At 49.8% G+C, this 20521-nt stretch overlaps 1 protein-coding gene and 1 pseudogene across 4 annotated transcripts in view; one reads left to right on the top strand and one right to left on the bottom strand.

Moving 5' to 3' along the window:
• LOC135054806 (NACHT, LRR and PYD domains-containing protein 12-like) overlaps positions 1–20521 on the top strand; it is a 613159-nt gene that overhangs the window by 302045 nt on the left and 290593 nt on the right. The gene's annotated exons all lie outside the window — the stretch shown is intronic.
• LOC134898243 (5S ribosomal RNA) lies at positions 14502–14620 on the bottom strand (annotated as a pseudogene).

Here is a 20521-nt window from a genome sequence, read left to right as displayed (position 1 = left end):
AGTAGTAGGCCATTGCTATTGATACTGGCATATAATTCCACACATTAAAATATGGAGAACAAAAATGTGGAGGTTAAAAAAATAGGGAAAGGTCAAGATCCACTTCCACCTCGTGCTGAAGCTGCTGCCACTAGTCATGGACGAGACGATAAATGCCATCAACGTCGTCTGCCAAGGCCGATGCCCACTGTCATAGTAGAGAGCATGTAAAATCCAAAACACAAAAGTTCAGTAAAATGACCCAAAAATCAAAATTAAAAGCATCTGAGGAGAAGCGTAAACTTGCCAATATGCCATTTATGACACGGAGTGGCAAGGAACGGCTGAGGCCCTGGCCTATGTTCATGGCTAGTGGTTCAGCTTCAAATGAGTATACTAAAAAATATTAAGAACACTTCAGTGCGCAAATGACAGCAGCTGAAAGCCAGCAGATCTCTCCTATGAGGTATCCTCCACCCCTCACCAAACAGTGTATGTAACAGAATAAAATTGGGGAGAACACTTAGCCAGCGCTGTATCGGTTTTTCTTTCCTTACGACTCCCCTTCAAATCTCACAGATGGGGTTGCATGTAAGATAATAAAACAGGAATGTATATAGTGAAGTACTGTTTAATACAAAACATATATACATAAATACAAAATTGTGCATAGGATCAGACAAGACAGAAATCCTTTAGGAGGCGTATAGGATGGGTAATTACCAAGGTCAATGGGAACTGTGGTCAAACAGTCCCAACAGCGTTTGTGTCCCAAAAAATGGGTGCTCCGGATCAGCCCACACTTCACACAGATGGTAACTGCTGGATCCCGGCAACGACACACCACTTGCTCAACGCCTCCACAGGAAAAACCAACGCGTTTCCTCCCCTAGCTGGGGACTTTTTCAAGGTGCAGTCAGCTCTTCGGTGTGGAATTATTTCAACACAAATGCGGACAACAGGTGTCAAGCCGTGTGTTGCCTTTGTCAAGCTGTAATAAGTAGGGGTAAGGACGTTAACCACCTCGGAACATCCTCCCTTATACGTCACCTGCAGCGCATTCATCATAAGTCAGTGACAAGTTCAAAAACTTTGGGTGACAGCGGAAGCAGTCCACTGACCACTAAATCCCTTCCTCTTGTAACCAAGCTCCTGCAAACCACACCACCAACTCCCTCAGTGTCAATTTCCTCCTTACCCAGGAAAGCCAATAATCCTGCAGGCCATGTCACTGGCAAGTCTGACGAGTCCTCTCGTGCCTGGGATTCCTCCGATGCATCCTTGAGTGTAACGCCTACTGCTGCTGGTGCTGCTGTTGTTGCTGCTGGGAGTCGATTGTCATCCCAGAGGGGAAGTCGGAAGACCACTTGTACTACTTCCAGTAAGCAATTGACTGTCCAACAGTCCTTTGCGAGGAAGATGAAATATCACAACAGTCATCCTGCTGCAAAGCGGATAACTGAGGCCTTGGCAGCCTGGGCGGTGAGAAACGTGGTTCCGGTATCCATCGTTAATTCAGAGGCTACTATAGACTTGATTGAGTTACTGTGTCCCCGGTACCAAATACCATCTAGGTTCCATTTCTCTAGGCAGGAGATACCGAAAATGTACACAGACCTCAGAAAAAGACTCACCAGTGTCCAAAAAAATGCAGTTGTACCCAATGTCCACTTAACCACGGACATGTGGACAAGTGGAGCAGGGCAGACTCAGGACTATATGACTGTGACAGCCCACTGGGTAGATGTATTGCCTCCCGCTGCAAGAACAGCAGCAGCGGCACCAGTAGCAGCATCTCGCAAATGTCAACTCGTTCCTAGGCAGGCTAGGCTTTGTATCACCACTTTCCAGAATAGGCACACAGCTGAAAACCTCTTACGGCAACTGAGGAAGATCATCGCAGAATGGCTTACCCCAATTGGACTCTCCTGGGGATTTGTGACATCGGACAACGCCAGCAATATTGTGCGTGCATTACATCTGGGCAAATTCCAGCACGTCCCATGTTTTGCACATACCTTGAATTTGGTGGTGCAGAATTATTTAAAAAACGACAGGGGCGTGCAAGAGATGCTGTCGGTGGCCCGAAGAATTGCGACCCACTTTCGGCATTCATGCACCGTGTATAGAAGACTGGAGCACCACCAAACATTCCTGAACCTGCCCTGCCATCATCTGAAGCAAGAGGTGGTAACGAGGTGGAATTCAACCCTCTATATGCTTCAGAGGATGGAGGAGCAGCAAAAGGCCATTCAAGCCTATACATCTGCCCACGATATAGGCAAAGGAGGTGGAATGCACCTGACTCAAGCGCAGTGGAGAATGATTTCAACGTTGTGCAAGGTTCTGCAACCCTTTGAACTTGCCACACGTGAAGTCAGTTCAGACACTGCCAGCCTGAGTCAGGTCATTCCCCTCATCAGGCTTTTGCAGAAGAAGCTGGAGACATTGAAGGAGGAGCTAAAACAGAGCGATTCTGCTAGGCATGTGGGACTTGTGGATGGAGCCCTTAATTCGCTTAACCAGGATTCACGGGTGGTCAATCTGTTGAAATCAGAGCACTACATTTTGGCCACCGTGCTCGATCCTAGATTTAAAATCTACGTTGTATCTCTCTTTCCAGCAGACACAAGTCTGCAGAGGTTCAAAGACCTGCTGGTGAGAAAATTGTGAAGTCAAGCGGAACGTGACCCGTCACCATCTCCTCCTTCACATTCTCCCACAACTGGGGGTGCGAGGGAAAGGCTAAGAATTCCGAGCCCACCCGCTTGCGGTGATGCAGGGCAGTCTGGGGCGAGTGCTGACATCTGGTCCGGACTGAAGGACCTGCCAACGATTACTGACATGTCGTCTACTGTCACTGCATATGATTCTCTCACCATTGAAAGAATGGTGGAGGATTATATGAGTGACCGCATCCAAGTAGGCACGTCAGACAGTCCGTACGTATACTGGCAGGAAAAAGAGGCAATTTGGAGTCCCTTGCAGAAACTGGCTTTATTCTACCTAAGTTGCCCTCCCTCCAGTGTGTACTCCGAAAGAGTGTTTAGTGCAGCCGCTCACCTTGTCAGCAATCGGCGTACGAGGTTACTTCCAGAAAATGTGGAGAAGATGATGTTCATTAAAATGAATTAGAATCAATTCCTCCTTGGAGACATTCACCAGCAGCAATTGCCTCCAGAAAGTACATGGGGACCTGAGATGGTGGATTCCAGTGGGGACGAATTAATAATCTGTGAGGAGGGGGATGTACACAGTGAAAGGGGTGAGGAATCGGAGGATGATGATGATGAGGTGGACATCTTGCCTCTGTAGAGACAGTTTGTGCAAGGAGAGATTGATTGCTTCTTTTTTGGTGGGGGCCCAAACCAACCAGTCATTTCAGTCATAGTCGTGTGGCAGACCCTGTCACTGAAATGATGGGTTCGTTAAAGTGTGCATGTCCTGTTTATAGAACATACAGGTGGGTGGGAGGGCCCAAGGACAATTCCATCTTGCATCTCTTTTTTCTTTCATTTTTCTTTGCATCATGTGCTGTTTGGGGAGTATTTTTTTGAAGGGCCATCCTACCTGACACTGCAGTGCCACTCCTAGATGGGCCAGGTGTTTGTGTCGGCCACTTGTGTCGCTTAGCTTAGCCATCCAGCAATCTCGGTGCAAATTGTAGGACTAAAAATAATATTGTGAGGTGTGAGGTGTTCAAAATAGACTGGAAATGAGTGGAAATTATGGTAATTGAGGTTAATAATACTATGGGATCAAAATGACCCCCAAATTCTATGATTTAAGCTGTTTCTTAGGGTTTTTTGAAAAAAACACCCGAATCCAAAACACATCCGAATCCGACAAAAAAATTTCGGTGAGGTTTTGCCAAAACGCGTCCGAATCCAAAACACAGCCGCGGAACCGAGCCCAAAACCAAAACACAAAACCTGAAAAATGTCCGGTGCACATCACTAGTTTAAAGACACTGATGACTTGTAGAACTTGACAGCGGCGTTTAGCCCGCAGCCCATGCTGACTCCAAGAAGCACTGGTGACTGGATTGCAGAGGAACACACCAGCCGCTGCATACGCTGGAACTGTGCAGCAACTGGCACAAGGAAGTGCCGGAGACACTGGGGTACGACTGCAGAGAGATTCGCCGGGAACAAGAGCACTGGCATCCACTTCAGGGGAAAAGACGATACTCAGGCGCCGAGGCTCTGCCCGGCGTCTGCCTTTGAATCTCCCGCCTCCGCTGGATTGGCGGAACAGTCTGATGACGTCACCTGCTCCCCGCCCACATGATTTCCGGGTGTCATGGCAGCACCCCTGCCCCGGTAAAACCGCCGGGAGCCGTGCCAGCCAGACGCCGGAGCCCGAGGACCATCGAAGGCGGAGGCCGCAACACAGACCAGCAGGCACGCAGGGGTAAGCGCGGTGAACGTAGGTGTGAGAACCAGTGGGCCACGCTGGAGCTATGAGAAGCAGGATTCCCCCTTCCTGCTTGAACTTCTGAATTACTCTGGGCAGGAGTGACACTGGAGGGAACACGTACAGCAGCCGAAAGTTCCATGGAATTGCCAGTGCATCCACGAACGCTGCTTGAGAATCCCTTGTTCTTGCTCCGAAGACCGTAACCTTGTGATTGTGTCGAGACACCATCAGGTCCACATCTGGAAGGCCCCACCTGTCCACGAGGAGTTGAAACACTTCGGGATGGAGGCTCCACTCCCCGGCGTGTACGTCCTGTCGACTGAGAAAGTCCACTTCCCAGTTTTGGATCCCCGGAATGAATACTGCTGATATGGCTGGTAGATAACGTTCCGCCCACTGAAGAATCCGTGAAACTTCCCTCATTGCCATGCAGCTTTGGGTGCCACCCTGATGATTGATGTATGCCCCCGTGGTGGCATTGTCAGACTGTACTTGAACAGGCCTATTCTGTATCAGATGCTGGGCCAGTTTCAGAGCATTGAACACTGCCCGCAATTCCAGAATGCTTATCGGGAGGAGAGACTCCTCCTTGGTCCACCGACCCTGAAGGGAGTGTTGCTCCAACACCGCGCCCCAACGTCTCAGACTGGCACCCGTCGTCAGAAGGACCCAGTTGGGGATCCAGAAGGGATGACCCCTGCTCAAACGCTGATCCTGAAGCCACCAGCTCAGTGACAGACGGACCTCCAGAGACAAGGAGATCATGTGAGACCTGATCCAATGAAGCAGGCCGTCCCACTTGGCAAGAATCAGCTTCTGCAGAGGGCGAGAATGATATTGAGCGTACTCCACCATGTCGAAAGCAGACCCCATGAGACCTAGCACTTGTATCGCCGAGTGTATCGACACTTGCGGATGAGATAGGAAGCATCGAATCCTGTCCTAAAGCTTCAGGACTTTCTCCTGAGACAAGAACAACCGCTGGTTATGAGTGTCCAATAGCGCCCCCTGGTGCACCATGCTCTGAGCAGGGACCAGGGAAGATTTCCTCCAGTTTATGAGCCACCCGTGGGCTTGCAGAAACTGAACAGTCAGATCCAGATGGCGTAGGAGAATTTCTGGGGAATTCGTCAGGATCAACAAATCGTCCAGGTACGGTAGGATCCTGACCCCTTGACGGCAGAGTACAGCCATCATTACCGCCATGACCTTGGTGAAGACTCGCGGAGCCGTGGTCAAACCAAAAGGTAATGCCCGAAATTGGTAATGGAGGTTGCCGACCACAAACCTCAGGTATTGCTGATGCGACATGCAGGTAAGCATCCTGTATGTCCAGGGAGACCATATAGTCCCCGGGCTCCAAGGCCAGAACAATAGAGTGAAGAGTTTTCATACGAAACTTGGAGACCCTCACAAATTTGTTCAATGCCTTGTGGTTGAGAATGGGCCAGGAGGACCCATTCGGTTTCGGGACTAGGAACAGCGGTGAATAGTACTCCTGGCCCCTCTGAGCAAGAGGCACCGGCACAACCACTCCCGTGTCCAGGAGGGATTGTACCACTGAACGCAGAGTTGTGGCCTACACCTGATCCGAAGGGACGTCTGTCAGGCTAAATCAATGAGGGGGACGATTTTTGAAGGAAACGGCGTAACCTCGAGTGACGACTTCCCGTACCCATGCATCGGAAGTGGTATTCAACCATTCCTGGGTATACCCTAGAAGTCGGTCCCCCACTCTGGGATCCCCCAGAGGGAGGCCCGCCCCATCATCCGGCAGGCTTGTCTGTTTTGGAAGCAGGCTGACAGGCAGCCCAGGCCCTCTTAGGTTTGGGCTTAGTAGGTTTGGAAGCACAAGCGTGTTTCAGGTATGTCTGTACTTTTGCTTTTCCAGGAAGACGAAAGGAGCGAGAAGTACTCTTAGCCTTTGGCGCCAAAGGAGCAGTACTAGGTAGACAAGCTGTTTTAGCAGAAGCTAAGTCAGCCACAATCTTATTGAGATCGTCACCGAAGAGAATTTCTCCCTTAAAGGAAAGCACCTCCAGGGTTTACTTAGAATCCAGATCCACAGACCAGAATCGCAACCAAAGAATACGGCGAGCCAAGATAGACGTAGTAGAAGCCTTGGCCGCCAGCATACCGGCATCGAAAGCCGCCTCCTTAAGATAATGAGATGCCGTGGTAATATAGGATAGGCATTGTCTAGCATGATCAGAAGCATTGGAAGGTAGCTCCGCTTCCAACTCCTGAGCCCATGCTTCAACAGCCCAAGTTGCTGCAATGGTTGGCCTATGCACAGCCCCTGTTAGGGTGTAAATAGCCTTTAAACAACCCTCCACACGTTTATCCATCGGTTCCTTCAGAGAGGTGACGGTGGTTACCGGCAGAGCAGAGGATACTACCAGCCTCGCCACCTGCGAATCCACTGGCGGGGGTGTCTCCCAATTTTTACTTAGCTCCCATGCGAGAGGATGGTGATCCAACATCTTCTTATGAGGCATGAATTTCCTCCCCGGATTTTCCCAGGATTCCTGAAGTATGTCAACCAGGTGTTCAGAATTAGGTAAAACTTGTTTAACCACTTTGTTACGTTTAAATCTGCAGCAAAACAGAAGAGGAGAAAGACTCTATGTTGGGGCACTCTTTATTACAAATTCGACACTAAAACTTAACTTTTAATGAACATAGTAAAATATAGTGACGCAAATATAGACATAAGACATAAATATCAATATTAGTGCATATTAATCATGCTACTCTTATAAGAATATATAAGTGGAATGCCTTGGTGAAAATAATTTATTGTTAATGCGTCTAACTGGGAGATGCCTGTCTATAATGTAAAATGTAAAACAGGTTGTATTTTTAATCCCAGCGGGATAGTGACTCGGTTTAGCTTCTCCGTATTATAAATGCTCAAAGAATAGAAAGGATATCATCTAGCGAGTAAAAATGTTGCCTATATAGGTCCTTAAGCATCAACTGCTCTATGTTTGGGCAGTGGTGTTACCAAAAGGCATTTGTTTTTATAAACATCTTAGTGATATTTGGTGGACCCCTTTCTTTGAAAGTAAAGCATTCATAATCATAACCAGAAATAACGACACTGAGACTTGAATTTTGGCAGAAAATTGCTAGCTATTTATTTGTCCCTAACCATTAGGAAACCTGTAATAAAGAGATTAATTTAATATGCCGCTCCAGCTGGCATATGGTGGCGGCCCAAAAGAACGGCTCACTTAATCTAAATTAAACTTAAATAACTCAACCCTATAAATTTACTAAAAACTTACCATAAACCGGTAATAGGTGACAACTCAACCCCCACAGTGACTACCCACCGCTCCTGGGTGCCCTGCCGCTGCCTTCCCGGACGGGTGGTCAAGCGGCCATAAGTCGATGGAGGTGAGTGCACCTAAACCACAACCAACTGTAAAACACTACAGTTTTCTCTACAATACGAAACTGCCGTTCTTTTCCGCCAACAGCGAAAGACTCATCCCCACAGTCTTTCGCACCGCCACCATAAACCTACCCTAACTCCTGCAAAGCGAAACCTAGATCCTCCAGAAAAAACATCATCCCCTCATCGGATAGATGTACTCCATCGCTCCGGAAAAGGTGGCTGTCTTTGAACCGTATCCTCGGGTGGCGAACCACCCTCCCACCGTGGGACAGCACCCACTTTGCCACCGCTCCGTTCACCTTTTTCCGGGCCTCATCAATCCGGCGACCATCCGCCACACCCCTCCAACACAACCTTGGCACCATCATGGAAAAAACCAACACACAATTGGTCCATTGCGCGGTCACACTTGCCAGATCCTGTATCATGGCCCACCGCAGCTCCAAGGATGTCCTCTTCCCCAAGTCGTTGCCACCTAGATGGACAACCAAAACTTTAGGGACTCCATGCTTGCTGGCCTGACTCACTAACCTACTCCTCAGCTCACCCCACATCATTCCGCGCCAGCCAAGCCATCTGACACCCTGTATTCCAAACAATGCCTTAGACCCTTCTGAAGCCACGAACCTGGCCGCCCAGTAAATGTAAGAGTGGCCAACCACCCAAATGGTCAAATTGTCTTCAAACCATCCTGAAGGGAAAAAGAGGGGTAGAATTGATTACTAAGAGGCTTATTCATTGTTTATACTGAAGGATCTGCCAAAAAAGAAAACTTTAGGACTCGCTATTGCAGCAGCAACGGCCTAGCCGACTGCACCGTGTTTCGTTGCCAATTTAGCAGTGCAATTAACGACACAAAGGGGGAAGATCAAATAAAATTAAACAAATGAAAACAGGGGGGGGGTATAAAATGGGAAACACATGTAATAACTCAGCTGGAGATGAAACGTAAAGACCTGCTGAGGGACTCTGATTAGACCAAATTAGCCGAATTATGGATTAGAATTCAGTCCGTCAAGTCAGGCAAAAAATCGCAAATAACCCCAGACCCCCGCTGCCGGCTCATGCCAGCAACGGCGAGTAGCTAATCCCCGAGTAGGAGAAAAAAGGGGGTAACACCAACAGACGCACAACACCATCAATTCACAGAACTGTGACAACATAATACATTGCAAATCTACACAAAGCACCAAGCGCAAACCGACCTCTCATGTGACGGGGCGAATATATCGTCTATAACTTGATGATTTCCATCGCCCCACCGCCTGTATTTCCGTTCTGGAGTAACCCGCCGCAGCAGCCGACGTCGCTGCGCCTATGCGAAAGGAGTGGGTACCGAAAGCAGCGGGTGGGAGGCCCAGGCCCGCCAAACAGCGACTCAGCATCCATCGAAACTGGTATTTCGTGACTGGCAGCCCATCATAATGCAACAGCCAAGACCCCTCCTTAACGGGTCGCACCCCCACGTATTGCATCGCCAGCCTCACCGGGCAAACGCTCTCCTCCAGCGCTGTAACCATTGTAACCCAGCGCCCTCTCCCCACTTGATCCGTTTTGGAGCGTCGTAACCTGCACAGCAAGGACCTCTCACCCACTACCACGTCCTCGACCAGCATACGCGAATCTGCTCTCTTGGAAGGCGCTACCAACTCAGAAACTCGAAAGGCTCCGTGGAAAGCCATTGAGAACGCCAAACTAAACAAAAGCGTCTCAAACCTGGACGACGCAACTCGCCCTACCGCCTTGATTACGGCCGGCAACAACGCCGCATCGATGGGCCGCCTCCTATCTGGTGGCGACGGCGCAACTCGCGCCCACCCTTTCATTGCCTTCCGCAGAACTTCGCTTTTTGTTACGTCAGGGACGCCTCGCAGCTTGCAGAAAAACGAAATGCCTGCCAAGTACCGAGAAACCACAGCTCGTGACCTACCGGAAACGTAGAGCTGCCACATAAAAGAAAGCATCAGCCGATGCCTGCTCTTACCTTGATGCTGCCGCCCCCGGACAAACTCCTCCCATTCACTCCAAGCTTGTCCGTACGCCTTGAGCGTGGCCGGCGCGACTGACCGCAACGCTAAACCCTCCAGTCCGGTCCGATCACCTGCCAAACATAACCGGGACAGTGAAAACCTTGTTCTTCGGCCTCAGGTGCCAAACCCCAAAATCTCTCCCACTGTCCACGCGACAACGCGTCTGCGATTTCGTTTTCCAACCCGGGCACGTGCTGCGCCCGGAACCAAAGGTTCCTGCGCAAGCAAGTCAAAAGCAACTGCCCAAGAACCCGTAGTACAACCAGCGATTTCGCCCTTTGGTTATTAATCGCATGCACTACGCCCAGATTATCGCACCTGAACACTATGCTGCGGTTAGCCAACCGATCGCCCCAAACTTCCAGCGCTACCATAATGGGAAAAAGCTCCAGCAGCACCAGATCCCTTGTAAGACCTTCGCTATGCCAATTCGCCGGCCAAGATGCCGCACACCACGATCCCTCCAGAAAACAGCCGAATCCAGAGGAACCTGCAGCATCAGTAAAAAGCTGCAAGCTCTCGCTGTCAACGGCTGGCTCCTGCCATATGCTCACCCCGTTGAAATCCTCAAGGAATGAAGCCCAGACGGCCAAATCCCTTTTTAACTCAGAGGACAATCGAACGAAATGATGCGGCCTGGCACACCCTGCTGTAGCCCTTTCGAGCTTCCGGCAGAAAACCCTGCCCATCGGTATCACCCGACAAGCAAAGTTCAGCATGCCCAGCAAGGACTGAGCTTGCCGCAGCGTGACTTTACGCGAGCCGTTGAAACGGCAAATAATTTCGCGGAGCTTTGACACTTTGTCCTGGGGTAGGCGACATTCTCCTACCACGGTGTCAATTTCAATCCCCAAAAATGATAGACAGGAGGCCGGACCCTCCGTTTTATCCCTGGCTACCGGAACACCGAAGTGGTAAAAAAGGGCTCGTATGCTAAACAGCAAGTCGCCGCATCTTGTGCCGGTAGCCGGCCCCGCGCAAAGGAAATCATCGAGGTAATGTGCCACCCCGTGACCGCCTGACGCAGACTCCACGCACCAATGAAGAAAAGTGCTAAAGCGCTCGAAAAACGAGCATGAAACGGAACATCCCATCGGGAGACATTTGTCGATGAAATACTCCGCCCCAATCCGGAAACCCATAAAACGAAATGAGTCCGGATGCAATGGCAGCAATCTAAAAGCTGACTCAACATCAATCTTCGCCATGAGGGCCCCGCTCCCGTAGCTGCGGACCATCCCTAGCGCCTCGTCAAACGACTGATACACCACCGAGCAATGAGCCGGTGGTATTGCGTCGTTGACCGATGCCCCTGGCGGGTAAGAAAGATGCTGAATCAGCCGGAAGGCGCCCGGAGTCTTCTTCGGTACCACCCCCACCGGGGAGATGACCAAGTCATCCACCGGGGGCGACCTAAACGGCCCTTCCATCCTGCCCAACCTGACCTCCTTATCCACTTTTTCCCGTAACACAGTCGGCAAGGCTCGGGCGGATTGAAGGTTCTTGTGCGCACGCACAAACACTTCGCTTGCAACAGGCAAGCGGAAACCGAACTTAAAACCGTCTAACAAAAACTTTGCATCCCTCTTATTAGGATAAAGACCCAACCATTTACCCATAGTTTCCAACTTAACTGGCGTTGGTGCTTTGCTGAGCGGTCCCGCTCGCGGCCTGCTTAGGGTAGGGTTGTTTCCCCCGATTGCCCTGTCTTCCCCCTTTGAAACACGAGGAGGCTGGGTGGGTTCCACCGCACTGCTGGCAAGAGTGGCGAAAACGGCACTGTTTGCCAAATGAACATGCTCCGCTGTTAAAAGCGAAGCATTTTCCCCGAGGGGCCGACCGCCCGCCCGTGCGAACGGCCAATCCGCCTGTCTTGGCAAATCCCCCGTCCGTGCCCGCCCCCTGCGCTGACGACCCTCCGCGGCGCCCCCCCCGTTACCTGTTTCTGGGTCTCATCCTCCCGCTGGGATGCCCGGGTCACTTTGAGCCAGACCTCCACGTCTTTGAACCCAAAGTCCACGACCCGTAACCCGTCCTGCTTCTCCCTAAACTCTTGGTCATAACGCCGCCATTCCGAACCCGAGGATGTGCGCTGCATGTCGTGCACGAGATGAAGGTACCGGATGATATTCATGTGCTCTTCCGGCCTGTCCTCCAAATAGCACGCCGCAAACACCCAAAATCCGGCCAGCCAGTTATCAAATGACCTGAAAGCTTCTGCTCCCATGCCCTTCGTAGCGGCCGCCGCCTTGTAATCCTTCTTCATGGCCTTAGTCAAACCAAATAAATCCACAAAGTCACCTCTACGTATCTTTTTGCGGCAGCTATCTCGCAGGCCCCGCATAACTGCGGTGTACTCACAGCGCACTACCCCCGGCAGATCTCGCCTCTTCTTAGCCCTACGCTCCTCTTCACTAATTCGCCTGCGCCGCTTACGCCTCTTCTGTTGCTTAGCCGCTCTTTTGGCAAGTTTCTCGGCCTCCTTCCTTGCCCTAGCAGTGCTATCAGCTTCGGACGCTTGTGACGCCAAAGAGGAGGATGAGGAGGAGGACGAAGAGCTACGCGAACTCGAGCTCGCGGTGGAATTTGAAAAAGACTGCACCAACTCACCGGATGCCGTCGACCTCTCCGACTCAGATTGTTCGTCGTCTTCATTCCAATCCTCGTCCACCGCGAAGTCTGCCGAGTCCCTTTCACCTTGGTCCTCTGTGGAAGACAAAACAAAAGAGGGCCCGGCGCACGCCGGGCACCCCGTGTGGAATGCGCAGGGCCCGAGCCTCCCTGCCGCTCGCGGTCTGGCCCTAGCTCCAGCTCCGCCGCTGCAGCCCCCAGCTCTCGGCAGGCTCTTGCCACTCGCTGCGCCGCTGATGACCTGACCTTGTCTGACCCCCTGCGCCCTGCAGCTCGGCCGGAATCCGCCGTTGTCCTGGGGGAGGCCACTGCAGCTAATGGCCCAAGAGCCTGCACCACCGTGGCCAGTGCCGACGCTATGGCCCCAGGGGGATCCCATGCGGCACGACCCCCGGAAACGCCGCCCAAAGGACGACCGGTCCTTGGTTGGGCGCGAGCCCGCGCCCCCTGACCGCCCGACGCGCCCCGGGGGTCCCGCCCCTCCTGTTCTGACCCGAAGGCAAGAGCCCCCCGGCCGGCCCAGAGGCTCTCCCTCTCCGATCCTTCCTCTTCCCTATCCAGGGAAGGAGAAGAATCCCCTGATCCGGGGGAGGACCCGCTGACTTGTACAGCTGCCCGGGCCGCGGCCCTGCGGCCGCTGACCCATTCTCTGTCACCCCTCCTGCCGCGGGCCCCGCCGCGTCCGGCGACGGTGACAGGGACAGGGACAGGGACAGGGACCTGCTGCCCCCCCGCGCGTGCTCCCCCGCGTGTCACCTGACCAGCGGAGGGTGCACCCAGGAGATGTTGGTGGCTGCCCCTTGTTACTACTGCTGTGCCCCCTTCGTTTATATGTCTAAACATGCCCCCAGCGCTGCCTCCCTGAGGCACACGCTGCACCCCCCTCAACCTGCCTCTCCCCCGGCCGGACTCCGGCATCCGGGGAGAAGACGAGGTTGCTGTGTGCTCAGCTGGCGCCGCTGCGCGCGCACGTGCGCGACAAGCGGCGCCCGGAGCGAGCGTGGGCGCGCGCGCACCGCGAGCCCCACGTCCACCCGCCAGCTGCCTCCCGGCCTGCTCCTCTTGTCCGGCCGCCGCGCGAGGCTCCTGACTAGTCCCCGCGCGGCGACCGCCAGCTCCCTGCACCCTCCTCACCTCCCGCCCGGCCCGAACAGCCGACCGCGGCGGGGAAGGAGAGACTGCCTCTGCTGCGCCCTGGTGTCCCCCGCCGCCCGCGGGCGCCCGCCATGAAACCGGGCTCGGCGGCTCCCGGCGGGGACGGCCGCCGCCCGCCAACACTCGAGCGGCCTGCAGGGACCCCTGGTCCCCCACGCCGCCCTCGTCTGGCTGGAGTGTCCGACTCGGCACCCGGCGACGAGTCAGCCCGGGCCCCGCCATCGTTACCTGAGGGGGCATCTGATGAGGCCCTAGGGGACGGAGCCCCGTCCCCCCCACCGCCCACCGCCGCCTCAGGGCCCGCTCGTCCGTCCGACCCACGGAACCGAGCCGGGGCCCTTAGCATGCGCTGGGGGCGAGAGGACATATTGGCAACCTTTAATCAAAAGCAAGGGACACCCTGGGCTACTGGAGAGGAGAGCAATAATGAGGCAGTATATATCTGTGAGACAGCAGGCAAATAAAACAACTGTTTTTTTGCTGGCACTGCAGCACTCACCAAACCAGATCACCAAGAGACTTAAAATGGCTTCACCTTCCCTATATATATCAAGCCCTCCCCTTAAAGAAGGCTGTACTTTCCTCACAGCTAGGTCCACCCCTCCCCAGATGTTTAACTCTTTCCTCTCCTATGCAGTCAATACTCTCTTCTAATTGTTGTATAATTAGACTTTTTGCGACAGGCAAACAGCTGAAAATACGAGGTAACTGATTTAATACGAATATAAATTTTTAAAGATGAAAATGTAACATAGTCAACAATATGTATTTATAGATAGCATATTTAAACAATCACAGAATGAGATATTTAGATTCAAAGCGGATAGAAAAAAGAAATAGAATCAAAGGAGAAAGGGTGTCTTACTTCTGCTGTTCAGCTGGGTTATTTACTGCACCTGGTGTTCACTGTTGGTCCCCCATACAATTACTGACCAGGCCTGCCACAGTTTAGCTTCCAAGATCGGACGAGATCAGGCGTATTCTGTGGAGTATGGCCGTAATCTGCTGAATGAGAGAGTATGACTACCAAAGTGCTTCTGCTGTCCAGATTAGTGGATGAGAGAGCATTGGAAATATACAGAGTATAGTTTAATATGTGAGTAGAAGAGATGTGAGCTGTGTCTCAAACACAAATGTGTGGTGTTTTTTTGACTGGTATTGTCACTGAAGCTTCAATCTCTATATTATGAATACAGTTTGAAACCCATGCTGTTATGTTTCCAATGATGAATCAGCCAGTCAAAAACGGGAAACAATTTTTTAACAGTTAGTACTATTAGAGCTTGAAACAAAAATTGGTTAGATACTTATAGGTAAAGCTATTTATATAATCCTGTCAAAGCTTGTTCCCATCAGATCACAGATTCTTTATCAAACAGGTTTATTATATGCTTCACAAATCCATGTTTTGGCTGATAGAATTGGTATATATATTTCAATTGAAAGATTATATCAGAGAAAATTCATAGTTTAAAGTCCATGATAAGGAAGAGCTATCATTAAAAGGTTAATGCATAACAGTTATGAGCGAATTACTTATCAAACAAGTTTTTCAGGTACCATCAGTAATTGATAAAATCAGTGTTTTTATCTTTGTTACCCAAGAAGATAATAGGTATTTCCTATTATTACAGATGTTTGAGCATTAAATCAAGGAGGTAGTTGTACCAATACAAGAAAAATATGAGAAGAATAACACAGTAAATATAAATCATATGGCCCAAGTGGGCGCTTACTAAACCGATGTGTCCCTTGTGTGGGAGTGGGCTGCGCAGTCCCACTGGGTCCCACTAACCAAACGGCCCGTTTCACCAATGTATAGGCTTGTTCACTGGTGACTATTCAGTCTCAAATGAGGGTATAAGTACTAGTGAAGGTATGATTACCTAATTAGCCGCCCGAGGTTGAGAACAACGTGCTGTACATCGTGGGCGCAACCGGAAATGACGTCTTTCCCTCGGATGACGTCTAGAAATGAGTCAGCAGGTAGTCATGGGAACGTTTGCGTTCCACGGACTTCCGGGCGTGCGTGCGCTTCCTGTATTGTCAGGAGGCGTCTGACGTTGTGATGAGTGTGCAGTCTCTGAGAATTGATGCTTCCGGGTGAGGCGTGCACCCGTCGTGTGGGTAGGCGTCCGACGTTGTCATGGGTACCGTTACCTTAACCCATGCTTCGTCCCTCAGTGTGGGGTTATCTGACAGTGGTATGAATTGTACCACTTGTGTCACGTAGGAAAAAAGGGGTGTACTGATTACTTGTACTGACGAGTTTGGAATAATTGTAAGCAGGATATTGGACAGTGGATGAGAAGTGGAAATATACACATGAAAATGTTAATTACATATGTGTATGAGGAAAGAGCCTTAAATCGGTAATTATGTAATGAATACACTGTATAGGAGATTATTATGCACTAAATAGATGATAGTGAATAGGCATGGTAATAAAAGTAGGAGTAAAAATGAACATGAATATGTGACTGAAGCTAAAGTATATATAAATGAATATGAGAATGAATATAGATGAGAAAAATAATAAAAAATTATCATAATAATGATAATAAAATAATCAAATGAAAGATAAAAATGAAAATGGTAATGAAAGAGGAATGAGAGGGACCAAGTAAAGATAAATATGAATAAAAATAAAAATATAAATAAAAATAAAAATAAATATAAAAAGTAAAAGATAATAAAAAATAAATAAAATAAAAAATTATAAATCTAAGTGACAAACGCAATTATATAAGATTAGAGGCTGACATGATATAATATATATTAATATGATCTATCAATGAGAAGGAGGATAGTGTGTAAAGATTTAATTAGATCTTTCCTAAGGTTATAATAGGTATATTTAAGTATGTGTATAATAAAAGTGATACGACATTTATGGTATAGAGGTGGATGTGATAATGGATTAGATAAGGAATGTGAAGGTGTGAAATGGTGAACAAAGACTCAAACTCCAAAGGGTGACATAAGTGAAAATAGTGAGTACTGTGAGTAGTGTGAGAGGGGATGATAAAATCTGCAATAATAAAAAACAATAAGTTATACTGGGTGCATGTATTATTGGGGCACCAGAAAGCGCCATGTGAAAAAAACCCTTTCATAGTCATAGGACTATACCCTGGTGATGATATGCTGATATGTGTTTGAAAAAAAGGGGGGGGTTTTGTGATTGTAATGATAATAAAATAAAATTAATGAGATATTGATCAAATAGGATAGATGTATCAATATCCGTGAAAGAGCCTAGTGTTATAAAGTGCTAGCTGTGAAAATGTGCTCTATAGTGAGCCTGTGCCAAGATGGTCGTGATGGGACAAATTATTAGATAAATTGAGATATACAGAGATAGGTGTTGATGCTTGAGTGAATGATAAGTATGTGCATTGATGAATATGCGAGTTTATAAAATGTATTTTAGGATTACTGTATTTAATTAGAGAAATATTCCGTAGTTAATGTATTCATTCAGGCCATGTGGCGTCAGACTGTTGAGGTTATAAGTCCACTCCGATTCTTTCTTTAGAAGTTCCTGTGTTAAATCTCCTCCTCGTATTCCTAATTTTATTTGTTCTAGACCGTTTAAATCTGTCCGGTTTCTTAGAAGCAGCCTCAAGCTCTGGTTCATCAGTAATTTGAAGAATCAGCCTGGTATCCTCTATCAGGTCAGGGACATCCACTTGTGAACATTTTTACCCATCTGAAGAATCAGGGTCAGTGTTCGTGGGGTCAGTATAAACACCATCCTCCTCAGAGGAGGTGTCTGGAACAGTGGTGGATTGAGAGGAAGTAGTGGCCCGTTTAGAATACGACTTAGTCTTAGGTAGGCGAGAGTTAGAATTTTGTTTTAGTCAGTGATTGGTTCAAGTGCTGTAACTGAGATGAGATTTGATCTGCCCATGGCGGATTAACTGCAGAAACCATAAACTGCTGCACTGGCATAGGAGGTCCCATAGGGGGCGTAAGTTTAGTTACCAGCGTATTCAATAACGTGGAGAAGGTAGCCCAGGCCGGGTCTTTCTGAACCCCCATTGCTACGAACCCACTGGGGGGCAATGAACCCCCAGACCCCGAACTCTCTGCTGCCATGTTTTCCTCAAATTTGTCTACAGCGTCATCACCACACAATGAGGGATAAGTCCCAGTTCCGTTGCCCTCTGTAGCTGACATAACGGCAGGCACAATATCAGGCAACCTAGTACAATATTAGCAGCACTATATCTAACAATAACTCCCAGTGCAGTGTATCAGCACGAACCGGGAATCCAAGAGATATATGGTGACTAGAAATCACAGAAAAAAATACACAATAAGTATATCTTGTGAAACACCTATATAGTCTAATAAACCTGACGCACTGAGCCCCCTCAGGTCACAGAATATAGGGATAGCAGACTGAGTGAAATACATGAAATGGAAACCACGCAGCAGCTACATGCACACACACACATATAGTCACAATGTACAATGCAGAAGTTATACCATACAATAAAACTGCACTGGACTAGCAATACAAAGCAATACTCAGTATAACTATATGGTCAGTAGATATATCAATGCACAGTAAATACTGGATGTATATCACAGGGTATTTGTACTACACAACCCTGACTAAATGCACGTCTTCTTAACTAACACTGGCCCTCATTCCGAGTTGTTCGCTCACAAGCTGCTTTTAGCAGCTTTGCTCACGCTAAGCCGCCGCCTACTGGGAGTGAATCTTAGCTTATCAAAATTGCGAACGAAAGATTCGCAAAGTTGTGAATGGACACTTCTTAGCAGTTTCTGAGTAGCTCCACACTTACTCGGCATCTGCGATCAGTTCAGTGCTTGTCGTTCCTGGTTTGACGTCACAAACACACCCAGCGTTCGCCCAGACACTCCTCCGTTTCTCCAGCCACTCCTGCGTTTTTCCCAGAAACGGTAGCGTTTTTTCGCACACACCCATAAAACAGACAGTTTCCGCCCAGAAACACCCACTTCCTGTCAATCACATTACGATCACCAGAACGAAGAAAAAACCTCGTAATGCCGTGAGTAAAATACCTAACTGCATAGCAAATTTACTTGGCGCAGTTGCAGTGCGGACATTGCGCATGCGCATTAGCAACTATTCGCTCCGTTGCGAGAAAGAAATACCGAGCGAACAACAGACATGTAGAATACTTAAGTGTCCTGTAAAATGCACAGCGCTGACGTGCAGGCAGCTTTACAGGGAGGATTTGCCCAAGCAGTCCCAGGAACAGCACAGCTCTGTGTAATGGTGGCTGACAGGGAGTGAGGGAGAGAGATATGCAACTCCAGGTAGGGGGGGGGGGGGGGGGAAGCGGGGCGGGCGGCGGCCAGATCCGGAGCGGTACTCACCGTCACAGAGGAGGGTGGTGTGCGTGACAAATTTACTGCCTAAGTGTGCCCGGACCAGTACTGGACATTTGTTCAAGCAGAACTGCTGCGTCGACTGTTAAAACAACAGGATCACCACTACTCCTCTCTATCTAAAGAGGACACCGCGATTCAGTGAGGACCCCCAATTATACTTCAAGGGACTCTTACCTCCAGCGGCCAAAAGTGGTAAATAACTTTTAAACCTATGACTGCGCTGTCAGTCCGGTGTCGACTATTCACCCTTCTGTTATCCGGTCTATACTATACAGGAACGGACTACACACTAAAAAGGCAGCTATTTACATGACCCCGTTTTAGCATAATCTGATTTTATATTTTATGGATGTTTGTGTTAATGAATTGTTTTTGTGGTTGATTAAATTATACTAATTTAGTACTCAATCCTTCTGTTATTAATTTTCACATTAGTGCTGCTATCTGGTTTTCTTTGGTGTGCGTGACAAGTCTGTCAGCCCTGCAGCACAGCTTTATGTGCTGACGGCGGAGCTGAGGTCAGCGCGCAGAGGGGAGCAGGATTCAAAGCTGGCGGACTGGTGGGAGACACTGCAGGCTGTGATTGGCTGGAGACTACAGGAGGTGATTGGCTGAGGAAACAGCCAGTCACCTCCTGCGTTCCGCTGACTGGCTTACAACATGCAAACACATATTCAGATGAGCACGTCCTGTGGGATCCGCTCACCTTCTAAATGTGAGTCCCGGGCGGCTGCTTCTGGGTAAAATACGCGCCATAGCGCGTTTTTGCGATCACTGTATATAATATCTCCTATATATTAGGCCAAATCTGTGACTCTGTGCCTGGCCGTAACACTGGGTGGAGTCACATGTGCAGCGTGATAGGTCCTCCTGCCTGTCCATCTCCCCCCCCCCATCAGCAATTCCGACTCCTCGGCCGTAGCGCCGGGGGAACAACAGCTGCTGCCACAGGAGGGACAGGTGGCGCAGGAGAAGGCTTCATAGCCCTCCCTGCGCCGCGTACACAGTACACACACCCGCCGCCTCCATCCAGCTGTCAGCTCTCCTGCTGTGACAGGAGCCGAGTGCTGCAGTGACATCATCTCCTGCAGCACTTTCCTCCTGTCACAGAGAAGAGCCGGCACACACACACTCCAGTCTCCTTGGGCAGCCAGCATCTACTGTCAAGCTGGAAACACCCCCGGAGCGAGAGAGAAAATAACAGCGAGGCCACGCCCTTTTACATTAGGTCACACCCCTTTTTCGGGCGCCGCACTGCACGAGCAGGATGGGGGGGATGTGTGTGATAGTAGCACAGACTGCCTCTGGATACTGTACTGTTTACATATATCCCCTATATATATCCCATATATATGTATCCCCTCCCTACCGACCCGCGTCTCTGTATACCCTCCCTACCGCCCCGCGTCTCTGTATCCTCTCCGTGCCGCCCTGCATCTCTGGATCCCCTCCCTGCCGCCCCGCCTCTCTGTATCCCCGCCCTGCGTCTCTGTATCCCCTCCCTGCCGCCCTG

The sequence above is a fragment of the Pseudophryne corroboree genome, chromosome 3 (genome assembly GCF_028390025.1).
Source record: "Pseudophryne corroboree isolate aPseCor3 chromosome 3, aPseCor3.hap2, whole genome shotgun sequence".
NCBI lineage: Eukaryota > Metazoa > Chordata > Amphibia > Anura > Myobatrachidae > Pseudophryne > Pseudophryne corroboree.
This window is presented reverse-complemented; position numbering and strand designations above follow the sequence as displayed.